This window comes from Microtus oregoni, unplaced genomic scaffold (assembly GCF_018167655.1).
Source record: "Microtus oregoni isolate MIOR12 unplaced genomic scaffold, Mior012 000002F_ref0000024, whole genome shotgun sequence".
NCBI lineage: Eukaryota > Metazoa > Chordata > Mammalia > Rodentia > Cricetidae > Microtus > Microtus oregoni.
Genome location: NW_024543061.1, coordinates 627,917 through 655,554, shown reverse-complemented (window position 1 = coordinate 655,554; position 27,638 = coordinate 627,917). Strand labels below are relative to the sequence as shown.

Here is a 27,638-nt window from a genome sequence, read left to right as displayed (position 1 = left end):
AGGCCCCACCTGCTTCTGGAAGAACAGAGACCCCCAGAGGCACAGGCTCCATTGGCACCAATTGGGGAAGAGATGGGTTGACAGCAGTGTAAGAATACATTCAATGGGCTGGAGAGATAGCTCAATGGTTAAGAGCACTGGCTGTTCTTCCTGAGGTCCTGATTTCAAATCTCAGCACCCATATGGTGACTCACAACCATCTGTAATAGGATCTGATGCCCTCTTCTGGCATATAGGTATGCATGCAAAGTACTCAAACATAAAAAATATAAATAGATAATTAACAAAAAAATACATTCAACAACAAAAAGAGCCATACGGCAGCACCAGAAACTAGTGGTTCTATGATAGCAAGAACTGAAATCCCAACACACATGAATCAGAAGAAAATGACCTTAAAAGTAACTTTATGAATTTGAGAGAGGCCCTTAAAATTTCCTTAAGGATATGGAGGAAAGGATAAACAAAAAATTGGAAGAAATCCCTTAAAACCAAGAAAAAACAATCAAACAAGTGAAGGAAACAATACAAGACTTAAAAAACAAAATAGAGGCAATAAAGAAAACACAAATCAAGGGAATTCTGGAAATGGGAAATCTAAGTAAACTAACAGGAACTGCAGATGCAAGATAACCAAAAGAATGCAAGAGATGGGAGAGAGAATCTCGTGTGTTGAAGATACGATAAAGGAAAGAGATTTATCATTCCAAAAAAAAATGTTAAATCCTACAAATTCTTAACACAAAACATACAGGAAATCTGGGACACCATGAAAAGACCAAACCTAAAAACAATAGGAGAGAAAAAGGAGAACATCAGCTCAAAGGCACAGAAAATATATTCAGCAAAAAAAAAAAAGGCCCATAACCATATAACAACCAAAACACTAAACATACAGAATAAAGAAAGAATTCTAAGAGCTGCAAAAGAAAAAGGCCAAGTAATATATAGAGGCAGACCTATCAAAATTTCACCCAACTTCTCAGTGGAAACTCTGAAAGTCAGTAGGTCCTGGACAGATGTTCTGCAGTTACTATGCAGACCAGGAATGCAAGCCCAGACTACTATACCCAGCAAAGCTTTCAATCACCATAGACAGAGAAAACAAGATATTCTATGACAAAACCAAATTTAAACAATATCTATCCACAAATCCAATCTATCCACAATTCCAGCCCTATAGAAAGTGCAGAAAGAAAACTCCAACCCAAGAAAATTAGCTGCACCCACAAAAACACAGGCACCAGAGAACCTCGCACCAGCAAACTCCAAGGAAGTGAAACACACAAACATTACTACTGCCACCAACAAAACCAACTATAACAGGTATTAACAATCACCAGTCATTAATATCCTTAATATCAATGGACTCAATTCACCTATAAAAATTCACAGGCTATCAGAGTGGATGTGAAAACAGGACCATCCTTCTGCTGCAAACAAGAAACACACCTCAACCTCAAGACAGATATTATTTCAGAGTAAGGGTTGGGAAAAGACATTCCAATTGAATGGACCTATGAAACAAGCTAGTATAGCTATCCTAATATCTAACAATATAGACTTCAAATTAAAATTAATTAAAAGAGATAGGAAAGGACATTTCATATTCATTACAGGGAAAATCCATCAAGATGAAGTCTCAATTCTAAATATCCACGTCCCAAATACAAGGGCACTCATATTCATCATAGAAGCATTACTAAAGTTTAAATCACACATCAAAACCCATACACTAATAGTGGGAGACTTAAACACTCAGCTCTCACCAATGAATAGGTCTGCCAGACAGAAACAGAGAAATAAGGGAACTAACCGATGTTATGACTCAAATGGACTTAACAGACATCTATAGAACATTCCATCCAAATACAAAAGAATATACCTTCTTCTCAGCACCTCATGTAACCATCTCTAAAACTGACCACATACTTGGTAACAAAGCAAACCTCCACAGATAAGAAACAACTGGAGTAACTGGCTGTATCTTATCAGATCACTGTGGCTTAAAGTCAGAATTTATCAGCAACACTAATTGCAGAAAGCCTACAAGCTCATGGATATTGAACAACGCTCAACTGCATCATCATCACTGGGTAGAGAAAGAAATTTAAAAAAAGAAATTAAAAACTTCCTAGAACTCAACAAAAATGAAAGCACAACAATATCCAAACTTATGGGACATTATAAAAGACGTGCTAAGAGGAAAGTTCATAGCACTGAGTGCCTACATAAAGAATGTGGAGAAATCTCACACTAGTGACTTACCAGCACACCTGAAAGCTCTAGAACAAAAAGAACCAAACTCACACAGGAGGAATAGATGAGAGGAAATAACCAAATTGAGGACTGAAATCAATAAAATAAAAAGAAAGAGAACAATACAAAGAATTAATGAAACAAAGAGTTAGTTTTGAGAAAATAAACAAGAGAGACAAACCATTATCCAAACTAACCAAAAGGCAGAGAGAGAAAACCCAATTTAACAAAATCAGAAACAAAAGGAGGGTACATAACAACAGACACTGAGGAAATTCAGAGAATCATTAGGTAATATTTTGAAAACCTGTATTCCACAAAATTGGAAAATCTAAAAGAAATGGATAATTTTCTGGATAGACATCACATACCAAATTTAAATCAAGACCAAATAAATTTTAAATAGACCTATAACTCCCAAAGAAATAAGAGCAGTCATCAAAATTTTCCAATCAAAAATAAAGCCCAGGGCTAGATGGTTTCCATGTAGAATTATACCAGAATTTCAAAGAAGAGCTAATACCAATATGCCTCAAATTGTTTCACACAAAAGAAACAAAAGGGACATTGACAAACTCTTATTATGAGTCTACAGTTACCCTGATACCTGAAGTACACAAACACACAACAAAGAGAATTACAGATCAATCTCCCTGATGAGCATTGATGAAAAAATACTAAATAAAATCCAAGAATACATCAAAACAATCATTCACTATGACTAAATCGACTTCCCAGAGATGCAGAGATGGTTTAACATAAGAAAATCTGTCAAGGTAATTCACTACATAAATAAACTGAAAGAACAAATGCATGATCATCTCATTAGATGCTGAAAAAGCCTTCAGCAAAATCCAACACCTTTTCATGATAAAGGTCTTGGAGAGATCGGGGATACAAGGAGCATTCCTAAACATGATAAAGGCAATATACAGCAAGCCAACAGCCAACATCAAACAAAATGGAGAGAAACTCAAAGTGATCCCACAGAAATCAGGAACAACACAAGACTGTCCACTTTCTCCATATCTATTCACTATAGTACTTGAAGTTCTATCTAAAGCAATAAGACAACAAAAGGAGATCAAGGGGATACAAACTGGAAAGGAAGAAGTCAAATTTTCACTATCTGCAAATAATATGATAGAATACCTAAGTAACCCCAAAAATTCTACCAGGGAACTCCTACAGCTGATAAACACCTGTTATCAGTAATGTGGCAGGATACAAAACTACCTAAAAAAATTAGTAGCCCTCCTATAGACAAATGATAAATTGGCTGATAGAGAAATATAACCCTTTACAATAACCACAAATAACATAAAATATCTTGGTGTAATTCTAACCAAACAAGTGAAAGACCTATATGACAAGAACTTTAAGTCTTTAAAGAAAGAAATTGAAGAAGATATCTGAAAATGGAAAGATCTTCCGTGCTCTTGGATAGGTAGGATCATCAGAGTAAAAGGGCAATCTTACCAAAAGCAATCTATAGGTTCAATGCAATCCCCATCAAAATCCCAACACAATTCTTCACAGACCTAAAAAAAAAAAAAAAAAAAAAAAAAAAAAAAAAAAAATACTCAACTTCAAATGGAAAAACAAAAAAAACTTAAATAGCCTAAACAATTCTATACAATAAAGGAACTTCTGGAGGCATCACCACCCCTAAGTTCAAGCTCTACTGTAGAGCTATGGTAATGAAAACAGCCTGGTTTGGGCATAAAAACAGACATGTGGAGCAATGGAATTGAATTGAAGACCTTGATATTAATCCACACACCTATGAACACCTGATTTTAATAAAGAAGTCAAAATTGTACAAAGAAAATATTTTCAATAATAAATGGTGCTGGGATAACTGTAGGTCAGCATGTAGAAGAATCCAAACAGATCCATATCTATCCCTATGCACAAAACTCAAGTCCAAATGGATCAAAGACCTCAACAAATCCAGCCACACGGAACCTAAGAGGAGAGAACATAAGAAGTAGCCTTGAATGCATGTGCACAGGAGACCACTTCCTAAATATAACCCCAGTAGCACAGACTCTGAGAGCAACTATTAATAAATGGGACCTCCTGAAACTGAGAAGCTTCTGTAAGGCAAAGGACACAGTCAATAAGACAAAATGGCAGCCTAGTGAATGGGTAAAGATCTTCACCAACCCCACATCTGACAGAGGTCTGATCTCTAAAATATATAAAGAACCCAAGAAACTACACACAAAAATACCGAATAATCCAATTTTAAAAGGGGGTACAGATCTAAACAGAATTCTCAACAAGTGGCCAAAACAACATCTAAGGAATTGCTCAGCATCCTTAGCCATAGGGGAAATGCAAATCAAAGTGATTTTGAGATACCATCTTACACCTATCAGAATGGCTAAGATCAAAAACACTGATGATAGCTTATGCTGGAGAGGATGTGGAGTAAGGGGAACAATCTTCTATTGTTGGTGGAAGTGCAAATGTTCAGCTATTTTGGCGATCAGTATGGCAGTTTCTCAGAAAATTGGGCATCAACCTACCTCAAGACCCAGCAATAGAACTCTTGGGCATATACCCAAAGGATGCACAATCATACTACAAGGACATTTGCTCAACTATGTTCATAGCAGCATTATTCATAATAGCCAGAACCTGGAAACAGCCTAGATGTCCCTTAACCAAAGAATGGATAAAAAAAAAAAATGTGGTACATTTACACAATGGAGTATTACTCAGCAGTAAACAGTGACATCATAAAATTTTCAGGCAAATGGATGGAACTAGAATAAACCATCCTGAGTGAGGTAACCCAGACCCAGAAAGACAAACACAGTATGTACTCACTCATAAGTGGATATTAGATCCAAAGAATAACCAGCCTACAATCCAAAACCCCAGAGAAGCTAAGTAAAAAGGAGGACCCTGAGAGGAACCTTCCTGGAGGACTCCAGGAAGAGAAAATAGTTAAGATCTCCTGGGTAAACTGGGAGGCAGAGTAGAAGGGAGGTGATGGGGGATGGGAACATGTGGGATCTAGATAGCCGAGTGGGGGAAGAATTAAGGGGAAGAGCAATGAAAGAGATATCTTGATAGAGGTAGCCATTATGGGGTTAGGAAGAAACCTAACCCACCTCTACCTCAACTCTCGCTATATATAATAGAAGTACCTCTAGAGACCAAACAAACACTTTGTGTTAGCACATTATTTTAAAAAACATTTTTTTTATTATTTTAAAATTGTGTGTCTGTGTGTAGGTATAGATATGCACTCATGAGTGCATATGCCCATAGAGGTCAGGGGATCAGGTAGCCATGGGTGCTCTTTATTCAGACAGGTTATTGTAAAATAACTATAAAATAGGAAAATTCCTAGGAATCCACAGGATAACACCAGCTAAGACTCCTAGCAATAGTCGAGAGGGTGCCTGAATGGACTCTCTTTAATCAGATTAATGACTATCCTCGCCATCATCATAGAACCCACATACAGTAACTGATGGAAGCGGATGCAGTGACCCACAGCCAAGCACTGGACTGAGCTCCTGGAGTTCAGTCGAAGAGAGAGAGGAGGGATCATATGAGCAAGTGGGGGTCAAGATCATGATGGGGAAAACCACAGAGACAGCCAACCTGAGCAAGTGGGAGCTCATGGACTCTGGATTGACACTTGGGAAACCTGCATGGGACTGAACTAGGCCATCTGAATGTGGGTGACAGTTTTGTGACTTGATCTGGCCGTAGGATCAGGACCTATCCCGAGTGCATGAAATGACTTGTGGAGCCCATTTCCTAAAGTGGGATATATTGCTCAGCCTTGATACAGGGAAGAGCTTGGTCCTGCCTCAATCTGGTATGCCAGACTTTGTTGACTCCCAAGGAAGGCTTAATAAAGAATATTTAATATACTTACATATATAACATGCTAACACTTCATTGAAAAGTATTATAGTTACCATTATTAGCTGGCATTAATTATAAGTTAAAAATTTATAGTTATTTTACAATAACCTGTCTGAACAACAAGCACCCACATCAGGATGCTCACAATCACTGTAACCCCAGCTCCACAGCTACCTGATGCCCCTGACCTCTATGGGGCATATGCACTCATGAGTACACATTCATACCTACACACAGACACACAATTTTAAAATAATAAAAAAAATGTTTTTTAAGGTAATGTGCTAACACAGTATTTGTTTGGTCTCTAGAGGTACTACCATTATATATAGCGAGAGTTGAGGTAGTGTCTGATCATCTCAGAGACCTCTGTGTTTGATTCCTCCTTTGGGCTTCACTAATACGGAGGTGACTATACTAACTCACTTAATCTTTCTATCCTATCAAAGTATTCATCTCACATATTTGGTGAAAATTAGCTACTTAGCACGGAACTCCCAACAAAGAACAATCACATTGTGAATTCATTTCTACTACAATTAATCCCAATCACCATTATTTGATATTCTAAACCATAGTTTTAACATTGGACTAAGGAACTATGAAAGTTCCAAACACTGAAGACATTTTTCCTAGAGAGAGACAGAATACAAAGGTCTGCCATTACTTACATGAAAGAGCTCTCATTGACATTCACTTCTCTTTACTTCAGTACCAGGAAGTGCTTATGTAGAGAACATGCGTGTTTCTTAGGTGTGTCCCATAAGGCAACAATTAATTACCACTCTGATTCATACCTTAATTTCTTAATAGTTCTTCCCAGTTGGCAACCATGAACTTAATCAGCCCAAATACACATAAAAGTTTATTTTCTGGACTAAAGTTGGTGAGGCCCAGCTTTTTACCTAGATTGATTCATAAGTGTTGTATCAAGTACAAAGTACTTCTGATTCGTCAGCAACTCATCACTCAGCCACCGATTTAGACATCAAAGCAAATGGTTTTTGCTCTGTTGAGGACAGACATCAGCATTAAAGTTATGGGTGCACGTTAGCAATGTAGCTCACTTGGTAGAGTGGTTGCCTTGTGTGAGTTCAATCCCCAACACAGCAAAAAAAAAAAAATGAATGTGGTTGTGCACACCAGAGATCCTATCACTTGGGAATGGAGACAGAAAGATCAGGAGTTGTACAGCAAGTCTGAGGTCAGCCTGGAATCAGGAGGCACTGAATCAGGAGACAGAACAGGCTGGTAAGATGGCTCAGTGGTCAAAGCTGCCTGCTGCCAAGCCTGGAGACCTGAGTTCAGTCCCTAGGAACCTCATGGTGAAAGGAGAGAACCACAAGTTTTCTGACTTCCACAGGCTTGCCACGTATGTTCTGTGAGGTAGAAATCTGGTCTGAGCCATAGGTAGACGGCATAGAGGCAGGCACAGCCCTGGCACCTATGCGGAGGACCACACGGAGACACTGCCTACCCACCCAGTTCCTTTCGTTCACTTTCCAGTTTTACAGATCAATTTTGTCTTTCCTTGTTCTCTGTTCTCTCTCTCTCTCTCTCTCTCTCTCTCTCTCTCTCTTTCTCTCTCCAGACTTCCCTAAAGAGCACAGATTGTCCTGGGATTAGCGGTCTCCCTGTCTCAGAGCCCAGCTCCATCCCTATCCACGACACCTAGACACCCCCTACACTCAACTCCAGCAATCCCAGCAACCCCACTGATCCTTCTGTACTTACCTGGTACCTTCTCTAGCCAGATAGCAGACTCGTGGCAACTACACCCATCCTCACTACCTGAGGACTGCTCCTCTCCAGGGAGGGTGACTAGACTCATCCCTGCATCTTTTCCCATTCTCGTGACCTGCCTAAGGAACACAAGTCACACCTACCTTCCCAAGCCCCTCTCTGTGTTCCACTTCAGATAGGGAAGCTCAATCCGTGACACTAACCCCATCTGCCCCTACCTGGTACCCTCACCCATCCCTAGCTGGGTAGTTTAGACTCCCATCTCAATGCCACCCACTCACATGCCCATTGCTATAACTGGAGGAGAGCCCTACGCCATGAACAGACCCTAGGCACACACTAGCAACTCCGCCCGCCCCCTGAAGCTTGCCAGAGTACCACACCCCGAGCCCTGCACCTGACATCTGCTTCCCTTCTACTGTCCTCTTCAAGAATGGAATCTCAGTCTCATAACATCAACTTTATCAACACCTGTAAAGTCTTCAGCACCTCTCCCAGTCACCTGAAGAATTCACCGTGAGAATTAGATGGCATTTTACGTACAAAAGTTGTGCAACATTAAAAATTGGCAAGACTGTGAAAGAATGAAGGAAATGAAAGGTAGAAGGCTCAGCATTGGCTCACAACATCTGTTCCTCGGGGAGGAAGAAGGGAGTGTTTGTCACACGAAATGCCAAGAAGTTTCAGGTCATTTGGATTCTAGGAAGTAAGTTTCCATACACTTTGGTGGTACCAAAAAAAAAAAGGTTGAGTACCAGAGAAAACTGGATGAGAGTTTCATGCAGAAATACGGGGAGGCAGCTTGTTGGGTGCAGGTGGAAGCTGCCTGACTGTGCTTCAGGTCTCTCGTTGGGGCTCCCTGGTCCCCTAGGTAAAATGATTTCTGGAAAAGAGAAGGTCTGGTTTCTATCGACTCTCATCTGGCTTTGAAGACACATCAATCACGCACTCTGTACAATTGCTTCTGGCGCTGAGGCTGAGTCAGCCGGTCCATCTGTTCAGAGGTCAATGAGTCAGATTGTAGCACTAAGCATTCAGAACTTTGACTGGGGTCCTTGCATTCAGCCTGATGAATATGAGCAAACGTATGCAAAGAGGCCTATCCCAGGAGAATACAATTCCTCACCACTTCTGGGTGCTGGGGACGAGTATCCCAAAACTCCCCATCAGGCAAGTATGCCGACAGGTATTTCTCTGGATCTCCCCTTGCACACAGTAGCAAGAATCTTCATTATCCAGGTCTAGAAGATGAGTTGACTCTGTTCAGTGAAAATCTAGCAAGTTAACACTGGTCTCTTGCCCTGGGGAACTCAGAGATTGCTCTTACAGTCTCTTGGCTGGGATCCTGAGAGGACATTAGGTGTTAGAGTTGGTCTTGGCAGGGTTGAAGGTTTGGGGAAGAACAACACAATGACTTTTGATGTTTTTAGAGGACAGCAAATAAACTTTTGAAAGGTTCATATTTCCAAAATAAATGATAAATTTGTTGGGTGGAGAGTCAACATTTAGTAAAAATGACAGCCAAATTTCTTTTCTCATGAGGAAAAAGAAGACTTTAATAATAACTAATATAGAACGAAGAGTAGTCTTTGCATGGCAAGCACACAAGTGATACACATAAACACAGCACCATTTCAGCACCATAAGCACAAGTTAAGGTCAGAGTAAGATAAGCCATCCAGAGCAGACAGCTTCTAAGCCAGCTGGCAAGAGTATCAGCGGTGAGATACTGTTTCTAAAGTAGGAAAAGCAATGTTCACTCTAGAAAGATTTAGAATTAATCACAGGAAGGTTTACAATAATTAAGCCCACATTAACATTTTATATTATTTAATATTTACTGGGGGATATAGTTCAGTGGTAGAATGTTTCCCTAATATCTATAAGGCCTCATATTCAGGTGTATGGTACACACACAGACATACAGGCATAAATACATGTACACAAGTGGTGTGGGAAGTCCTTCTGTATATGTGTTGTTCTTATTGTTTAATTAATAAAGCTGTTTCAGCCAGTGACTTGGCAGAATGGAGCTAGGAGGGAAAACTAAACTAAATGCTGGGAGAAAAAAAGACAGAGTCAAGGAGAGTCATGTAGCTGCCACTGGAGCCTATCAAAACTTTGCCTGCAGGCCACGACCTCATGGCAATGCAGATTAATGGAGAAGGTTTAGTTAGCACTGAAATTAAAGGTGTGCACCACCATGCCTGGTCCTAAGCTTTTCTCTAATTCCTTTTCACAAGTTAGAACCTTAGCTGGATGAGGTCTGGCTCTAAGGTCAGTTCTTAAACTTTGTCTGGAGAGACGGCAAGGACCACGGTTCAGTTCCCAGTCCGGTAGCTCACAGCCTTCTGTAACTCCACTTCCAAAGGATCGGATGCCCTTTTCTGACCTCAGTGAACATCAGGCATGCACACAGTGCACAGTGCAGGCAAAACACTCATACACATAAAACACAATAAATTAATCTAAAAGTAAACAAACCTGAATCTTTGCAAACATTTAAATAAGGTTTTCAGCTCATAAAAATATTCCTTTAAGCAATTACAAAAGTTTAACTGTAATATATGTTATGGCCCACGATAGGCTTATTTTATTTTCGGAAGAAAGGCATTTCTCAAATTCTCTACTGCTCCAGCTCAGTGAGAATTCAGTTACGAAAGAGTCCAGGATATGGTGTCCCATTTACACTACCTGATAGTAAATTAAGTGGCACCATTTGCCCTTTACAGTGATATTAAAAGGTGATGTCTACAAAAGCATCAGTAGCCAGGAAGCCGAATTGAACTCAATGACTGATAATGTGATAGTGCCAAAAGCAAGGAAAGTTAAACACAAATATTTTAATACTTTTTATTGTTACGGATAAATGTCTCTATTGGATGATGAAGAGTCATGCCTGACACTTACTTGTTATACTGCAAATGGAAGGAACTAGAAAAAGCCATACTGAGTGAGGTAATGAGAAAAACAAATATAATATTTACTCACTCATAAGTGGCTTTAGATAAAAAGCAAAGAAAAACCAGCCTACCATTCACAACCCAGAACAAAGAGAACTCTAAGAAAGACATACAAGGATCTACACAGGAAGGAGAAAAAGACAAGATCTCCTGAGTAAATTGAGAGAAAGGGGATAACAAGAGAGGGTAAAAGGGAGAGGGGAGGATGATATTCACAGCTGGAAGGAAGGGGAGTGGAGAAAAATGTATAACTTAATAAAAACAATAAAAAAATACTATGGTTTATCTGAGTACCTAAATTGTAAACATCTCTAAAATTAAAGTAAAACACGACAGAATGGCTTTTGAGATCTATAGCAAGCAGTGAGTTATAAGTTACCAAAGGACAGGAAGTGAGAGTAAGTACTAAAAGTCCAAAGTGTGGGCAGAGCAGCTTAATAACGGCAGCCAGGGACTCCACTTGACTTGAGCTATGCACACAATCCTCTTGTAATGCACTTGGCAACCAAAGACCCTCACCTGCACGTACTATGCACATAACCCTCTCCAAATAACGTACTCGGCAACCTGTCAGAAATGTTGTACCTCCAAATACATAAAGCTGCACACGCCCTGGATAACCAATTAGGGGGCTCATTCCTAGAGAAAGACCGATTTTTGTTTTTCTTCTCTTGGCATCCATTAATTGCTTTAACTCTTCATCTTGATGTAGGACCCTGTGAGATTTCCGCTCTCTACACTGGCACACCAATTAGTATTATCATTGTTCATGTCTTGTTTAAGCAACCATTTGTTGAGATTTTACAGGTGCAGCTTCCCTGTAACATAGAGAAAACACAGTCTCACATCAAACATCCTGATCCTCTGGCTCTTAGAGTCTTCCCACTTTCTCTTTCTATGCTGTTCCCCGAGGCTTAGGTGTATGGGTTAGTTGTAGATGTACTGGCTTGGTACCCTGTGGTCAGTTGTGAGGACTGAAATTCTTAGCAGACTCTGGGTCCCCTTGAACATTAAAGAGGAAGAATGACGAGACTGCTGATCACACACAAAAGATAAGATCATATTTATGAAAGTAGAAGAAATATAACTTTTTTAATGAGTGTGCATCTATGGTTATTTGTATTTTTAGTTCCTTTTAACAGCAACTGAATTGCAATCAGTGTGCATAGAGGAAGATAAGTTGAAAGTTTTGATCTCTTCTTTTTCAAGAGAGAAAGGAAAACTGTAACTAGAAATGTAATTATAATAAATATCTTTCAATGCTTAAGATTAGAATCTTGACTTTGCGGAACAGACCTTTGGAGAGCCACAAATTCTGACGCCCAGTGGGAGAATGTGCAGGTTGATGAAGTGATACATTGTACGCTTCTGGAGTTTGGGAAGACTTCTCAATAGTTTTCAAAGATTCAACTAGAAACATCTTCCGTGATTATACTTCAGAGAAGTGAGAAGGTTGTCAAGTTTCCTGCCAGGGGAAGTTGAAGAAAATAGAACTAAAGGAATTCTTTAGACCTTTCCTTTCGTGTCCCTGCACGTGGATGTACTACAGGAAAAAGCAAAGTTTCTGACCAAGGAGGAAGCAGCTTTAAGAAAGCAAAGCCCACACTAAGAACTGGCAGTACCATCAGCGACCGACCAGCATTGTTCAAGCCCAACCCATCTTCCTGTTTTCATGGAATTTGAAATGTGTTTTGAATTTAACTGGAACATATTGCAACAACTTGGGACTTGGTTTCAAACATGTTTCCATACAAACTCCTCCACTCTACCAAATGTAAATACTACCATTGAAACAAATACATCTGCAAGTCTAACTTAACAAGTTTATAGAGGAAAATAGACATTGTTTTCTATCATGCTCTTTTAACTAAACCAGAATTTTAGATAGTCTAGAGTCATCTTAAAAATCTCAAAGTAAAGATATAATGACCAGAAACACAGTATAATATTTGCAAAAGCACAAAGCAATGTAACAAGATAGAGAAAGCTGATACTATTATGGGAAAGCATAGGGGAATGCTTCCAGAAATTGATGTAGGCAAAGAATTTGAAGAAGTCTATGTCTCCTCAAGTTCAGGCAAAAGTGGCAAGTGAGACTATATCAAACTAACACCCTCTGCACAGAAAAGGAAATAATCAAGAAAGTAAAGCGGTAACTTAGAAAATGGGAAAGATTTGTAAAGAATCCATCTGACAAGGGATTAACATACAAGGAACTTAACAGCAGTAAACCAAAGTAACCGATCAAAGACAGTGCAAATGACCTAAATACACATTTCTCAAAAGACAATAAAAAATAGCCAGAGACCTGGCGGTGGTGGCGCACGCCTTTAATCCCAGTGCTCGGGAGGCAGAGGCCCGCGGATCTCTGTGAGTTCGAGACCAGCCTGGTCTACAAGAGCTAGTTCCAGGACAGGAACCAAAAGCTATGGAGAAACCCTCTCTCGAAAAAAAAAAAAAAATAGCCAGAGGCATATAAAAAATATTCAATCAGAGGCCAATGAGATGGCTCAGCAGATAAAGGCGTTTGCTGCCAAGGATCATATCCTGCGTTCAGTCCTACAACCGACATGCTACAAGGAAAACTGACCCTCAGAATTTGTTCTTAGACCTCCACATTTGCCATGCTATGCACACATTCCCACATAAATAAAATAAATTAACATTAAAGAAAAATTCACACACACACACACACACATATATATGTGTGTATATATATGTATGTATATATATGTATGTATAAATATATGTGTGTATATATATGTGTGTATGTGTATATATATATATATATATATATATATATACACATACACATATTCATGTTCCAGTTCCAGTTCCACACATTCCAGTTCCAAGCAACAGACCTGTCAATTGCACCGGTAAGATTCCAGCAAACAGACAGCCTGAGAGTCAATGCTTGTCAATGTTTACTGTGTGCATGGGTCACTGTGAACTTTGATGAATATGTAGATTTTAAGTATGGACCTGAGTGAGGACAAATGCCAGCATTTCTACGGCATTTCTGCAAGTCTCTCAAATTCATGAGTATCAAAGGAGGAATTTGAAAGAGACCAAACACTGATCCCTATTCAAGCTCTAAGGAATTTGGTAAAATCACACAAGTCCACGCCTGGCCCTTTTCCATGAAATTTAAACTTCTTTGCCTCTCTTTTTTACTCCACCCCTCACCCCCCCCCCCCCATCATCCCAGCTTGTACAATCCCTCCTCTCTCTCTTCAGCAAGACTCCCACAGCTCAGACCAGTACTTTGCTGTAGATCTCTGCATCTGCCTCCATCAGTTACTGGATAGAGTATCTCTGATAACAATTAGGGCAGTCACCAATCTGTTTACAGAAGATGGCCAGTTCAGGTACTCTTTCTACAGTTGCTATGAGTCTTAGCTGGGTCATCCTTGTAAATTCCTAAAGGTATCCCCCACCCCAAAATGCCCTCCCCATCAAGAAGCATCTCAAAACACAACAATCATTGGTATAAGAATTGCTAGCCTTCAGCCATAAAATCCATTAGCCCTGCTTGTGATGATAGCTGTCCCACTGCCTTTCCTCTTTCTTTCTTTCCTTCTCTCTCTCTCTCTCTCTCTCTCTCTCTCTCTCCCTTCCTTCCTTCCTCCCCCCCTCTCTCGCTCTCTCTTTTTTATGAGCTTTGTAAAATTACAGAATTCAAACCCCCCTTAAAAAGTTGAAAAATGGGGTTTTAATGGAGTCTCACAATGGGCATTGTGCTGGATAGTTTTATGTCAACTTGACACAAAACTTGGAGGAGGGAGCCTCAATTTAAAAATGTCCCCACAGTTTCTCCCATTAAATGGATAGAGGGTTGCACAGACAGGGATGACAGAACAATGACACGCACAGACATTGCCAAGGGTAACACCCATACGGCTCATTAAATATGAAGAGGCTGGACTGGTGTCTGCATGGATCCTTCACCCCAGGGCTCTAGTCTCTTTGGTTCAGGAAGGTTCTCCTTTGACCTACAATCTGCCCTGTCTGCAAGATGCGCTGAGACAATGGTGGAACAGAACTGGTGGGAATGGCCAACCAATATCTGCTTGAACTTGAGGCCCATTCCACGATAGGGAGTCCGTACCTGACACTGCCTGGGTGGCCAAGAACTGGAGACTGGCTAGCCCAGAGACCTAGGGTAGAACCAAACAGGACTGGTCTTTTAAAAAAAAATCAGTGAAATAATTCCTAACAATATTCTGCTGTCCTCATAGATTGGTGCCTTGTTCAGGAGTCAACAGAGAGGCTTACTTGGACAGCAGGTGGGAGTGGATGAAGAGACCCGCAGCCAGACATTATTTAGAGAGAGAGTCTATATTAGAGGTCTCTATTGGGTCCCTTCCCTCGGAGGGGGACCCCACAGAAGAGTGGCTAGAAAGATTGTTGGAGCCAGAGGGGATGGAGGACAACAGGAGAACATGGCGCACTGAGTCAGCTGAGCAAGACTCATGCTCACAGGAGTGAAGCAGCAGCACAGGGCCTACAGCATCTGCGGGAGGTCCTCTGCATATGTGCTGTGGCTGCAGCATCTGCAGGAGGTCCTCTGCATATGTGCTGTGGCCTGCAGCGTCTACAGGAGGTCCTCTGCATATGTGCTGTGGCTGCAGCATCTGCAGGAGGTCCTCTGCATATGTGCTGTGGCCTGCAGCATCTGCGGGAGGTCCTCTGCATATGTGCTGTGGCTGTAGCATCTGCAGGAGGTCCTCTGCATATGTGCTGTGGCTGCAACATCTGCAGGAGGTCCTCTGCATATGTGCTGTGGCTGGTAGCTTGGTCATTCTGTGGGACTCCTAACTATGGGAGCGGGTGTGCCTTTTACTCTTTCGCTCTTCTTGGGACCTTTTTCCTCCTCCTGGTTACCTTGTCCAGCCTTGGTGTTAGGGATTTTGCCTTCTCTTATTCAAGATTTATCGCATCTTGTCTTGGTGTGTTAGGTTGTTGTCTCTTGGAAGCCTGCTCTTTTCTGAAGGGAGACAGAGAAGGACTGGGGATAGGTGGGGTGGTGGGGCTTGGAGAAGTGGAGGGTGCGGAAACTGTGGTTAGAATGTATTATATGAGAGAAGAATATATTTTCAATTGAAAAAAAGTCTCTGTAAGATCAGGTTGTAGGCAAGCCTGTAAGGCATTTTCTTAATTAATTGACTAATTGAGGACCCTCGATTAGTGGGCCATGCTACTCCTCGGCTGGTGGTCTGGAGTTCTATAAAAAAGCAAGCTGCGCAAACCAATAAGCAAAATCCCTCCATGGCTTCTGCATCAGCTCTTGCCTCCAGGTTCCTGCCCCATTTGAGTTCTTGCCTGACTTCTTCCGATGATGAGCAGTGATGTGGAAGTGTAAGCCAAATAAACCCTTTCCTCCCCAACTTGATTTTGGTTATGTTTCATCATAGTAATAGAAACCTTACCTACCTAAGACAAGTTGGAAGAACTTCAGAAAAAGCTGAGAGACTTTGAATTTTCTTATAGAGATTATTTTTTTAATTCCAGTTTTTCCAATTGTATATTGGATTATCTTTAAAAATGTAATTCTTTAATTGTATCCTTGGCATTTTGAAACTTAACATATAAGGTTTCAAAAATTACTCCCAAGCTCCTAACAAACCGCAGCTCTAAAATGCCTACCAGGCATAATCTTATTGAAGAAATGGCTTTCCTGCTCACGAAAAGGCACCAACAGCTCAAAGAGGCATCACCCATCTTTCACAGTCATGTTAATCTTACACAAGATGCCAGCCAGCATGCAGCCTTTGATAATTTAGATGGTTGAGGAAACTGTAAGGGGTATAAGTCTACTCACGGCTGTACTTAGCGGAATCAAACAGAATGTTAGAGATACAGAAGGAACAAGAAACACCTCACCTTATATATGATTAGTCTGAACTAATCAGCTAAGACATCATAGTAGCTGAACTGAAGAATGGCATCAACAGGTGCTTGAATTTGAATTCCTGATAAGGAATTGCTTCTCTGTGCCAGACAATGCCTCAAAGGTCCTACATACGCCATTTTATTTAGTCCTTACAACAAATGTGTGAAGTTTGGTTCTATAAAACACCATTCTGGGGGAATGCAAGGTAGGGTCAGGAAAATGACCCCAAGTAACACGGATAACAAGGAACAGAGGAAAAACTCAAGCACAGACAACCTGGCTCTCGAGTTCATACTTTTAATGACTACAGTGCCTCTCTAAGCCAGAAGGCGGGAGGTGAAGTCAAACAATAGCTACATACAATAAATACAAAGCTACTAACCTCAGAGGCTATATGAGAGATGTTACTGAAGGTACAGAGAGTCACCAATGTATATTTTTATGAAAAGAAATTGCAGGAATATGAATTTGAAAGGACTTTGTATTATAAAAGAGAATGGCCATATGCATTTTGTTAAGGGATAATTCATGATTCTTGTTTCTGTCTGACCGAGGAAGCTTGCCAGAGTTCAGTTTACTCAAAGTAGAAGTAAACTTTATAACAAATAAGTGAAACCCTAGGTAGAGATAATGGGAGAACTTACATAGGAATAATAATTCTCTGCAAGTGTTTATGATAGCAATGGAAGCCCTTGCCCATCCTCTACTCAGGTAGAAGGAGAGCAGGAGCCCGGGTTCAGCTTCTGCCACTCTCTGGCTTCTCTGCCAGTGTAGTGTAACAAAACCATCCGCTATATTCAGTTATTTCTACAGTGCATATTTTAATGACAAATATGGTACTATGGTATGAAATTCTCAAAAAATTAAAAATAAAAATAATTTTAAAATATATAAAATACATATTTCTCTCCCATCTTAGTATCACTGAAACAGGTGTAGGAGAGACCCAGCCAATCAACTTGCTAGCAGGGGGCAGGGTCCCCCGAGGATATTTTTTACTTATAAAGATTGCAACCGCCCCTTCTGCTTTCCTGTTCTCCACGGGAACCTGTGGTTCTGTAAGTCTATTTCCCCATTAAAGCTGTATATATTATTACAATCTATCTGCATTCATTTACGCCGCTACACTAAAAAAATTAAAAATAAAAATAATTTTAAAATATATTAAATACACATTTCTCTCCCATCTTAGTATCACTGAAACAGGGATGAATTTTTCAATATCATTTTACAGTGTTGGCCAAGTGATGCTTGTGACATAGTGTTGTCATTACCGGTCTGGACAACAAAAGCATCAGCACCACAGTTTATAGAATGGACATAACTGGCTTAGATGAAAAATGCTAGGAAAAAAATGTGTGTCCCTCTTCACATTTGAAATCAACCAAATTCCCAAAGGAAGAAGGACAGTCCACAATCTTGCATCCTCAGGTGATTCCCCCATCAAATGAGCATCACAGAGTAGACTTGCACAAATGAAGATGTGTAAGGTACCTCTTGACAATATAATTTTATGGAACCACTTTCTTGGCCAAAACATTATACAACATATGACTCCTATTTACTGTTCCTGGGTGCTTAGTAGTATAGGTCAATCTACACAACTGTAAAGTCAACTAAAATGTACCCGTGGAGGTCAGCTCTCAACCAGTGGGAGTCAAGTCTCCTTCGCAGTGCGGAACTTAGTGATCAAACTCAGGTCTTCGGGCTTGGGTGTAAATGCTCTATCTCCTGAACTATCTAGCTGGTCTCATTTTTGGATTATTTAAGTGACTGCACAACCAGCACTGTTAAAGGCAGAATTCAGTACTGACAGTGTATCAAAGGCATCATGAATAGAGGGAGATAGACAGAGAGAGGGAGAGAGAGGAGAAACAGAGAGAATTTTTAGATTCAAGAGAACACAGCAATATGACCATATAACAGTTGGCTTAAAGGCTGAACAGAAACATCTTCCGATATTTACTATTTTCACTCTCTGTGACTTCGTGCCTGACTTTTACTGGAAAGGTTGCCCGTGTCTGTGCCTTAGGGGTAGATCCTTTACTGACTTACAAAGACACATCTGTCTCAATAGCCTAAACATGGTATGCAAGAATATCACCTCGTTAAGGTCTATCTCTTAGTCATTTAGAATGCTAATTCACACACAAACTTGCAACTAAATATCCTCTAAGTGGATTAAAAGTATGTATCAGTTATTTTTCTCATGGTTATGATGAAATACTCAACAAGGGAAAGTTAAGGAAGAAAGGGTCTATTTGTTTCAAAGTCCGAGGGTGTAGAGCATTCCGGAGAAGTCCTGGAAGCAGGAATAGGACACTAACCACACTGCATCTGTCATGCCTGTGTCTCAGACTCCCTAATGAAACCACGGAGCCAATTTTCCTATGTAAATGCAAGAGGGTCTTTGTTTAACAAGCTTAAGCTGGGACCACAAACCTTCAGCACACCAACACAGCGGGTAAGAAGAGAACTTGGCTCAGGAATTCAAAAAAAGACAAACTTCTAAGGGGAAAACACCTCAAGTAGGAGATACATGTCCTGGCATCTTGGGATTGGGTAAAGAAGGTACAGATAAGCAGATTTCTGAAACCATTAGTCAGTGTTTGTGCGCAAAACCCTAACAAAGAATCATAAATTACTGGCAAGGTATCTGCTAGGGCAGGATGTCTTCAGTCACAGCTGGACCTCGTTCACTTTTACTGTCTCACACCTTAATTGGCTGTCCAGGTGGCCGTCTATTTTAAATTTCTCTATCTCAGCACATTTCTGGAACTGAGGTTAACCCTAGCTAACCCGTTGTTTTAAAAGAAGTCCCATCTTTTAAGATGGAGTCTGTGAAATCACATTTCAGTGGACTCTCAGGGTCTCACAATCTGTATCCAGGATGTTGGTGCTCACCTTGCTTTCTCTTTTTATTTATCTGGGTCCAGCCAGGGGAATGGCATCACCTACATTTAGGGTGGGTCTTCCTACCTACCACAGTCAACCTAATCTACAGAATCCTTCTGTTATTCAGGATGCTGACAAGTTGACAAAGCAATACTAAACATTACAATATGACTTGGTAAAAAATATCAATAATCCAATATTTTATTTAGGATGCCCTAAAAAAATTATAAAATACCTTTTTACTTTTATTTGAGATGCTGTTTTTGTTTTGTGTTGTTTAAGTTTTGTTAATTAATTTTATTTTCAAAGTCATGTGTACTTGCGTGTGTGTGTGTGTGTGTGTGTGTGTGTGTGAGAGAGAGAGAGAGAGAGAGAGAGAGAGAGAGAGCGCTTGTGAATATGAATGCAGCGCCTGCAGAGTTGTAGTTACAGGCAGTTATATGCAACAGGAAAAGCCATGCATACTCTGAAACGCTGAGTCATCTCTCCGGGCCTTGTTTTGCTTTCAGGCAGGGTCTCATCCTAATTAGCAGGCCTGAAACCCAGTTTATAGATCTGGTTGTCCTTGACCTTGTGTCAGTACTCCTACCTTGCCCTTCCCATGGCTGGGGTTACAAGCGTGTGCCACTGGTCCGCCCTTTCTGGTTTATTTTCAAATGTTCTCCCTGGTAGCCTTACCATTTATTTTCTGCATCGACTCTTCCCATTAACCTATCTCAGTGATGATGAGATAGTGGAGTATGGTGCATCAGGTAAAAAGAACAAAAATAGTCCTGATGAAACCCAGCAAATGAATCATCTCTTCATCATAAGTATACAATTTATTTTAATTATATACACATTCTACTGGCCCCCTTCAGCCTCTCTAGAACTCCCCTCAACACACCCTCCCCTCAACTTCATGTCACATATACACGTGTGTGTGTGTGTGTGTGTGTGTGTGTGTGATGAAGGATGTGTGACTATCTCCCCTATTCAACATGAACATGAGCTATTAACAATTAGCCAGCTCAACACCCAAAGCTCCGACTCCTCATAGTTTTGCTCCTGAGCCTTGCCGTTAACAGCTGAGCCATCTCTCCAGCCCCAAAGCTCTACTTCGTTTGCTTGACTCTGGCACCCTCTTGTGATTAAAGCATGAAAAGTCTTTATGCCAACACATTTTCCCCAAAGCATGAGGACATTTCAAATTATGATATTGCTTATCCCTCAAGGAGAAACCAAAACAATGTAAAAGATAAACATTCCAAATTGGGCCATCCAACAATCCTCCTAAGTCTCAGCTTTGAATTCCACATCATCACATCTTTAAACTCTGTCACTGGCTGCTTCGCATGCTTCTTGCCATCTCTGTCACTCTGTAGCACGCCTTTTGTCTCTATTCTCAGTAACTCACTACACAGACAGACGACTTCCCAACATTCTTCCCTGATTCAGCAACATTCTCCCAGGGAATGTCAGAGAATTTGCCATCACCAACCTTGTCTCACTTCCAAGCCATCATATTCCACCAGTTCCAGCTCCACTAGTCACCCAGTTCCAACAACACCCCGCAGGAACCCACACACCAGTGTTTTCTGTGCTTCGTCCTGTTCAGGTGTCTCTAGTTCCCACGCCTGCTGAAAGTTGACAGTCTTTGTTATAGTCACACCCTCTCTAGGCAAAACCCAGTAACTAACTTCCCTCCTCTTCATCCCTGCAGCTGAATGGAAGTGGGGAAATCCCATACGAATAATGACTCGTCTAATTTTAAATTGAGCATCAGGAACCCTAATGCCTCACTGTTGTCTGCCTACTGATACTGTATGGCTGCTAGCCCTGGCCTCTCTTGTGTGTGTGGAGGCTATGTAACCCAGGCAGGCCTCAATCTCATGATTCTCCTGCCTCAGACTCCCAAGTGCCAAAAGTACAGGAATGTGCAACCATTCCTGTCCTTATTTTCCTATTTCAATAGTCACCTGATTCACTCACTCCTACTTCTACTCCCCATGATGTGCCCCTCCACGCTCATGATGTGCGTCTAAGTGCACATGTGTGTGTATGTGTGATTCTCAGATGATAATGTCACTTACTGCCTTACTGAGAAAACTGAAGCAAAGGGAACTTTTAGACCACTGGAAGTGCCCACCTACTTTTATTATTCTTAGAGGAGCTGTCTACTTTCCTATGTAAAGGCCAGGGCAGCTGCTTTGCATCAAATCCTATCTCTTTCTTTGCTCGGTGACAACCTTTCTCTCTTCTGTATTATCTTATACGAAGTCAATCGGGGTCACATGCCTCAGCATAAGCATGCTGTTATTTATTTACCTCATTTTCAATATTTCTCTTGATCCCACACTCTCTTCCAACTGTTCTGTTGTTCTGCTTCGTTTGACAGCAAAACTGTTTTTTAAAAAATCCTACAAATTCCATCAGCTCTCCAGTCTTGGCCTTGAATTCACTCTACTCAAACAATGAGAATAATGATAAATTACCGAGTTAAATTTGAGTTGGTTTTGTAAGCAGCAATAGATAACTGAACCACTTTTCAGAGACAGTAACATGGTCCCCTCCGGGGGAGAGAGCTCATCCCTAAAAAAGGCTACAGAACTTGTTAGTTTACATCTGTAGGACCTGAAGGAAGAGCTAGGGATGCTCAGTCATTACGGGTTATAACCATCAAAGCCGGGTGTGGCATCAAGTATCTGGAATTCCATCACTAAGGAGGCTGAGTCAGGGTAACAGCAAGGGTAAGCCCAACCTGGGATTCCCAATCATCCAAGCAAACAACAATTAAACCAGTGATATGGGTGCTCTCCCCAAGAATCAAGATTTGGAGTATAGCACAGTGGTGGAGGAATGGAGGTGGTGCTAACAGTTTGAAAAAGGATACGTAATAAATGTCCAGGCCCGATGATGTCTGCAACTAAAAAACCAGGAAATCTCTCACATAATTTAGACAAAAGAGCAACATTTACAGAATAGGTCCAGTATGTTCAGTCTGAAGGGGTACATCTACGAACTTTACTACTCTGGGGTAGTACTGCTATCACTACATTAAAAATTCCTTGATGAGGGTCAGAAGATGTCATACAAAGTAAAAGCTTGCTCCCAGGCCAAGTGACCAGAGATTAGAAGGAGAAAATCAACTCCTACAAGATGTTCTCCAATCTCCACACATGTTCTATAACATCTTTGCACATACACCTCAGCATAAAAAAAAAAATAAATTTGCTGGGACTGGAGATTTGGCTCAGCTGTTAAGAGTGCTTGTGTGTAATCATGAAGGCCAGAGTTTGAACTGCAGCATCTACGTACCAAATTGGACATCTCATGACACCTGAAACCCCCCACTCTGAGAGGGATGAGAAGCAAGAGGATCACTAAGGATTGCTGGCTTCCAGCTTCCTTGAGAGAATGTGAGCTTTACGTTCAGGGAGAGGCCCTGCCTCAAAGAAGTAGGCCAACAGTAAGAGAGGACACCTGACACCCTCTTCTGGCCTACATGTACATACGTAGATGTGTTCACCCACACCTAAGTGTGCGTACACTTACACAGACACATATACCAAAAAATAAGTAAGTAAATCTTTTAAAAATGCTTACTGGGGGCTAAAGAGACAGCTCAGCTGACAAATACTGTGACTCACGACCAGAAAATGCTTTGGTGAACCAGACACACAGATGACTTAAACCTGAAGAAGTCTGTGGGTCAGACAGAACGGTATGCGTGACTGATGTGGGAAAGCGTACCCTCACCTGGGGATACTGCAGCGAGTTCGAGGCCAGCCGGGACAGCTTCACTGTGAGAGAGCAAATGATCCAATTTCCAGGTAAGCTAGAGGGAAGAGAGTTTTCTAGACTTCTCCAACCTGTTGTGCTCTGAGGCAAGAGCATATGGGTCACCAGGACTGAGATTCTCATGTATGTAAGTAGAAAGAAATCCCGGTCTGTGAGGCAGAACTTTAGGGAACCAAAGTACGCCCTTATCTAATACTCAGCCCTAAGTCAGTTCAGAGACTGAGAGTCCACTGATGGGCATATGTGGGAAGTTTTTCTTTTCCTGTATTGACTCTTTCACAATGCGGTACATATATATTTGTATGTATATGTGTATATATATATATAAATACATATGTACATATATATATATACTTTTATTATATTTATCCTCCTTATCCTCTCTTACCCCTCTCCCACCAAACCTCTTTGCCTCTCCACGCCTGGTTACTTTCAAGTCTTTGTGTGAGTGTGTGTGTGTGTGTGTGTGTGTGTGTGTGTGCGCGTATAGCCTACTCTATTTAATTAGGATTGCTTGTGTGAGCATAGGTGGGGGATCATTAACCAATACAGATAAAACTTGAATCTCAGATTAAAATTATTACAGGGAAAATACTTATACGTAAATGGTGTATTATATTTGACAGTCTTACAAAAGAAGCACAATTGTCCCTGGTTGATAACAACTGATAGAAGTTAGCAGTTATCAATAATTTCATGTGGCGATTCTCAGGGTAGATTAGCTCATGGCAGGGTGGGGGTCAGTAGGAGAGCACATCCCCAGAGCCCCAAGTTTAAGCACCAGTACCACCACCCCTCACCAAGACAGAGAGAAAATCCTGACTTTGGAGAACCACTTGCTAGGATTCTGATTTAAGAGGATTAGGCTAATGTCTGTGGATTTGCCTTTGCAATGAGGTTGCCAATCAAAGCTGGTCCAGAAATAGTCAACACCTCTAGAGCTTCATAGTTATGGCCTCTAAATTACCCACCTGACCTATCTAGGAAAAGAAAATATTTCAAGACTCTACAGGTGAGCATACAGATGGCAGCCCCTGAGGAGTGGCAGCTGGGATGGCAGCAAGCATTAAATGGTTTCCCCTGGACCTGCCCTTCACCTTCTACCGGCCAAGAAAGCAGAAACCATGTAAGTATGAATCCCAAATCCAAAAGGCCAAAACCTGAAGTGCTCCAGAGTCTGAAACTTTTGGTCACAAAGATGCAGGTGCGCTCCCCTTCAGGCTATATTACAAAGTGTATGTGGGTAACGGAATCTGAATAAATTCTGCACTTGGATTTGGGTCTGATCCTCAGAGTTTAAGGAATACATGCATGTGTTCCCAAGTCTGAAACATGTGTGGCCCCAAGAATCTTGGACAAAAGATACTCAGTACTGTGTCCCTAAAGAGAATTTCAGTGACTAATACCAAAATAAACAGGATAACCAACAGCCTCCCCCTAATTCCTATTTAACTCACCTACTTAGTGGGAACAAAAACCTCTATCAGACTGAAATGTCAGTTCCAGAGCAGCAAAAGATTAAGATGTTTAACACGGACAACACAGCATCTAGTCCCCAGTACGCAACCATTAGTTAACGCGGCAATTGTTTCCTAATTGGAAATCTGACAAGAGGGGGTGGGGTTTGGGGAGACACAATAGAAGGATATCTTTATGTCCACTGTAGTGATCTATAATGTTGTAGGTTTGAAAAGAATCAGATGGCCAAGACAATCGGTTTTGTGGATGCCCATAAAACACTCTTTCCCCAGACGTCCTCAAACTCAACGATGATGATAGGTTTGAGAGTTTATAACATGGTTTTCACTTCTCTCAGCATGCTCTGCTTATCATTCTCGCAGGGTCCCTCATCTACCAACAGCCAAAGCCAATACTAAGCCATCGATGTGATACAACTACCCAGGATGACCAGGTAGTTACCCAGTTTCAGAAATGTGTGCACTCTTTCAATCCAAGGAAACGGCTCTTATTCCTTCCTAGGACAATCACATACTCAGGGTGGAAATTCACATGTCCTACCTGCGGAACATGGGCCTGCGTTATTTCCATGCAGTTGAAGGATACCTTTTCTATTGCACATTACTTCTTGGCCTTGCCTCTAAGAGCAAGGGTATTGCCATGTAGTTGACATACCATTGCTTCTCATCACAAGCCTATGTATGTGGCAAAGCAGGTTTGGAAATGCTCACCTGTTCGCACCATTTACTGTCTATCCCTATCATGACGAAAGAGCTGGCTTCATAGGACAGTGAATAGGACGGTGCCGTTAAAGTGCAGTGTGGGAAGTTGAGCCATCAGTAACCATTGTGTACAACCCAATGCTTGGCTGTGGGAACCATGAGGTGGTTACTCCATCCTCACTGGTCTGACTGCGTCTCTAGCAGGATGCACCATGCCTTCCTCCACCTCTTTCGCCTTTCTCTCAGTCTCTTCAGGCTTCCTTCAAATGTTTGTCCCGAACACTTTGTTGTTAAACCTCCTTTTGCCCTCCGGAATATCCTTTTTACACTGTATCATATATTGCTTTTCTGCTTGCTTATTATCTATAAGGTACACTTCAAACAGGCAGGGATTTCTGTCTCCATCTTCTACAGCCAGTGCCAAAGTCAGAGTCATAGCCTCGGACCCAGAGAGTAGACAGCACCTTTGCTTACATCATGGGATGCTTGACACACTTCTATAAAAGTCAGGACAGTAGATATTTTAGACTTTTGAGCATGTAGTTTCTGTTTTAACTGCTCCTTTCTGGTCTCATAGCACTAAAGCAGCCCCAGACTGGTAAATAATTGTGAGACATGTGGAGAGGAAAGATGAACAAATAACCAGAGGAGACACTCAGTCTCCTCTCTGACGTGACTAGCCTGGCTTGCATTACACATGTCTGGGAACTCTTTAACGAGAACTTCTGAATTTAAAGACAACTTCTCACAGTGATTTTTTTTTCAATGTTCTACATAATCATGTGCTCAGCCAAATCCTGTCATCCTGTCTGTATTTTGCAACCCCTTCTGATGAAGCTAAATCTCTAGAGAGCTAAGCCCTTGTTTACTCAAGGCTGGAACACAAACCACAGCATTGAGATGCAGTGATCCCTTGGAGGTTGTAACATGTAGAATCTAGGGGCTGCGGATATAGCTCAGAGGTAGGATACTGGCCTATCACACATGAGTCATTGAGTTCAAGCCCTAGGTAAAATATAATAAATAACTTCCAAAATAAAATAAAAGCTTTTGTTTTGTTTTTAGATAAAATTTAAAAATTCTAAGGCAGGATGCAGGGATGCACGCCTTTAATCTTAGAACTCAGGAGGTAGGGTCAGGTAGATGTCTGTGAATTTGAGGTCAGCCTGGTCTGCAAAGCTAGCTGTAGGCCAGCCAGGGCTACACAGTGAGACCATGTCTTTAAAACAAAGCGATCTAGCCAAACAAACAAGCAAATAAACAGAATCCCAGACTCACAGCATGACTGAGAATGAACCCAGTGCCTTAAACATGTTAGGCAAGTATTCAACTACTGGGCTACATCTCAAGTTCCTGTTTTTATTGCTTTAATTAGTTAAATCTGTTCTTTGCTGATTACATACACATAACCAACACACTCTGATTACTCTTAAGCCACCTTTATCCTATTTTTAATAAGTTCCTCAAGTGATTCATACCCACAGTGAAGTGTAAAAAGTACAGATTTAATCACATTTGTCAAAGCACAAGTAAAGAAAGATTGTTTCTACAAAACGGGTCGGGAGTGCAGCTCAGTGAGTGCCAGATCATTTGCACGGCGCGCACAAGGTCCTAAGTTTGACCTCTAATAGCAGAAAGAAAAAAAAAAACCGCCAACTTACCTTAGGTACGGGGTGAGTGATATCAAAGGAAAGTAGCCCAAACCTCAGACAGAGGCGGGTGTGAAATCCAGTAAGATTGCACGCGGGAGCAAGACTTCAAGCCAGATCAATGTCTGCCACACAGACAAAAGGCACCCCAAGAGTTGAGTCCACGCTTGCTTGCAGGGAAGTTGAGGAAAAGTTTGGGGAGGAAACTTGTCGGTGCCCCACCTTGTTAAGTTTTGTTCCAAGAGACAGGCAAAATCGAGACTTGACAAACATCTAGCTACAAGGAAATTTATAAATTTCCTCAATTAATTTCAGGACGAAAATAAAGAATCTCTGTTAGCTGCTCATCCTGAATCAAGAAAGAAATGTGGATTCAAAC

The 27,638-nt window shown here is 41.1% G+C and overlaps 1 protein-coding gene across 1 annotated transcript in view; it reads right to left on the bottom strand.

The window, feature by feature from the left end:
• LOC121434341 (broad substrate specificity ATP-binding cassette transporter ABCG2) overlaps nt 1–27,418 on the bottom strand; it is a 99,458-nt gene extending 72,040 nt beyond the window's left edge. Inside the window, exon 1 of the mRNA XM_041633221.1 lies at nt 27,272–27,418. The gene's annotated coding sequence lies outside the window, so the exon portion shown is untranslated. The remainder of the gene's footprint in view (nt 1–27,271) is intronic.
• Nucleotides 27,419–27,638: the final 220 nt, after the last annotated feature.